This window comes from Coenobita brevimanus, chromosome 96 (assembly GCF_032717465.1).
Source record: "Coenobita brevimanus isolate Jiangsu-jjx chromosome 96, ASM3271746v2, whole genome shotgun sequence".
NCBI classification, from domain to species: domain Eukaryota; kingdom Metazoa; phylum Arthropoda; class Malacostraca; order Decapoda; family Coenobitidae; genus Coenobita; species Coenobita brevimanus.
Genome location: NC_137049.1, coordinates 5,196,252 through 5,199,467, shown reverse-complemented (window position 1 = coordinate 5,199,467; position 3,216 = coordinate 5,196,252).

Below are 3,216 nucleotides of genomic sequence, written 5' to 3'. Positions count from 1 at the left end.
TCACAGATGTGACCAACACTGGTCTATATAGTCTTAAACGGACATGAATTGCCTTGAATGAACCTGACTCGTCCTGACCGATGGAATAAGAACCTGAAAGCATTTCTGAGTGAATTAATGCTTCCTTCAGATTATTATATTCAGCGTAGAAGAGCATCTTAGTACTCAAGAGATTAATGAAGGCAATATCAAACTCCTTTATCTTGAAGTCTCTCCTAACCTGAATAAAATCATCTGGATATGACAAATAATAATAACAGTACATACATCACTGGATTGGTAGTAGTAGGTATAGTCCCCGGTTCATCTGAAATGTGAACTCAGTGGACTACAGGATGAAGCTTTCTTCTTTCTGCACTTCACCATCCCTCTTTTGAGGGGATAGGGAGATAGGGACATTTCTATAACTGGGCAGCGGAGCCATCCCATTACTCTATATCAGTGGCACCATGTGAAGATGTCCCTTTCCAGAACCATTATTGGACTGAAGGGGTTGAGTGACCTAAAAGGGTTTAACTGAACTTGAATAGTCTTAACTGGAGCTGAATACAGTATCCCTAAACTAACCTAAAATTACAATAAGACCTCACTATAATGGACTAATTGGGGCCCAAGCCATTCCGAAAAACACAAAATTCTGATAAAAGCCATATCCAGACTTCCCCCTGCTAACTCAGACTTTTTCCGATATATCAGACATTAGTCCGGATCGCATGAACGGTTTTTAAACTGATTTGACTGCCATTGCAGTACTGTACTGTGTTATAACTTCACTACATTAACCATGTGGAGAGGATGGAGGGTGAAAGACTGACGAAGAGAGTGTATGTAAGTGAGGTGGAGGGGGGAAGAGGGAGGGGGAGGCCGAGGATGAGATGGAGGGATGGGGTGGAGAGGTATATGAGAGAGGGGGGTGTGAGTTGGGAGCAGGGCAGTGAAATGGCGGGGGACAGGGCGACTTGGAGGCGATTTGTTTGTGGCCACCCCAAACGGGATTGAGGCGTCTGGCAATAGATAGATATAGATATGATATATATAATAATACTGTACTGTACACTAATAAACATGTCTTTTATTTACCTTATTGTGGTGAACATAGCTGAAGTGATCAGGCTGTCCGGACTGCTTCTGGCTTTATCGGACTTTCTCTGATATATAGGAATTTAGTCCGGTAGCTCCTCGAGTCCAATAAAAACGAATTCCGGTCTATTGAAGTCAGTTATATCGAGGTTTTACTGTATGTGACTGAGACAAAATGGATGTCATGAACCTGATAAAAATTTATCTGGAACTGGTGAACTTGACTGGACGTACAGTAATCCTCTTGAATAGAACCAGTTGGCTTGAATTCATCCAACTGAGCAAGACTGCATATGAAGGACATGATTCAATATTTATAATTATTGACCCTGAAGGGATCTAATAACACTTTATTGCCCCTTCACTGACCTTCATGGACTAAAAACTGACGTGACTGGACCTGAACTAAAAGAAATTAATACCATGTTAGGTATATTCTTGAGTTTGATAAGAAATGATCTGTAGGCTAGAGGGCATGATGTAGTTACTGGTATATAGATATTTATGATGAAAATGGAGATCAAAGTACGACAGACAATAAAAAATGGGCAGTTTCTGAATACAGCACAGGTCACAGGAAGGTAGAGAGGTTCAGCAGGGCAGTGAGAGAAATAAAGAAAGCAAGGAAGCTGCAAGGAAAAGAAGAGCAGATTTCTTGAAGTGTGGCCAGAAAGTACAGATGGAAGGATGGCAAGGTAGAGCAGGAAGTCTTGTTGGAAAGGATATGAGTTTGTAAGTTGGGGCAGGAGACAGTCTGATGATTTGAACATCATTAAAACAGACTTTACTGATCTCATGCAAGAGCCACTAGCATATTAAGAACATCCCATCTTATACCATCACATTAGTCCTGAATGGGAGAACTCTAACATGTAATCAGTATGGACAGTGTTATATTCAAAGTGGTGAGTTATGAAGTTGTGTGACATGTACTAGAATTACTGCTCTCAGAGAACAGACTAATAAGCATAAGCCCAGGGTAATATAGTTAAGAAGAAAAGCAGCTGCAAGAAGTGAGTCAGTGGGTATGAGGTATGACGATGTAAGAAGAATCATGAGCCAGGAAGTGAAAAGAGTGAGAGAAGGGAAAGTTGGAAGATTTAGGTGACAGTGAGAGAGAGAGAGAGAGAGAGAGAGAGAGATACTGTGTAGTCGACAGACATAACATGGAACACAAAAACAAAGGAGTGGCAAGGAAAGGTAAATGGAAGTGCTGAAAGAGGCAAGAATGGGTATATGGAGGTGGAGACCGGAAGAACACAAAGGTCCTCGGTGGAAGCATACAAGACGCAGGGGGAGAAGAGATACAACAAGTTTTGCTGGACTATATTTTCTCATAAAGTCAAATGTAATGGAAAAATGCCACTAATGCAGATGAGATATATGAAGTTAGGTATGAAATATTATGAGCTAGCATGAATACTGTACTGTATGAATAAAACAAAATCTCTTTCTTTTTTATCTTGAAAAGGATTTGCATGAACGAGCTCCAGAAAGCTCATGAATTTTTTCCACAATTTTGTTTAATCAAAAATCAATGCTTTATAAATAAGTGAGATATTAACTGCTGTTTCCTTATGTCGCCCAATGAAGAAGACTCTTAAACCATCATCAACATCATTGTAATGAGACTACTGGAGTTAGCAATCAACAATTATTAAGAAAATGGGACTAAAAACTCCAAATCTAAATTAATACACGAACAACCCAACACAGCATTTCCAGAAGATATTCTTGGTGTAAAAAAAAAAAAAAAAAAAAAAAAAATTATATTGCCTTTTCCCAGTTCAGGAACAATTCATCATCCCACTTCACGCTGTCCTCTATGCTGTTCTTACAGACAGCTATAGTGAACTATTAACATCCCCAGGTAGGGATCTCAGTGAAGTACCATCTAGATCCCTCTGTCTCCCACTGATATTAAAGCTGTGCAGATATCCCTACTAGACCATAACATGTTTATAAACTCTTCATGAATATCCTGAGCCATCAACTATGAAGTGATGTCACAATGCAACTTCACTGTCAGGAATATAAGGGAAAAAAAAAAAGTGACATGGATGTTAAGCTCATGGTAGGATATCTACATCTCCAAGTGGTAGGAAAGGCAATACTGTATAGGGGTCAAGCAGGACT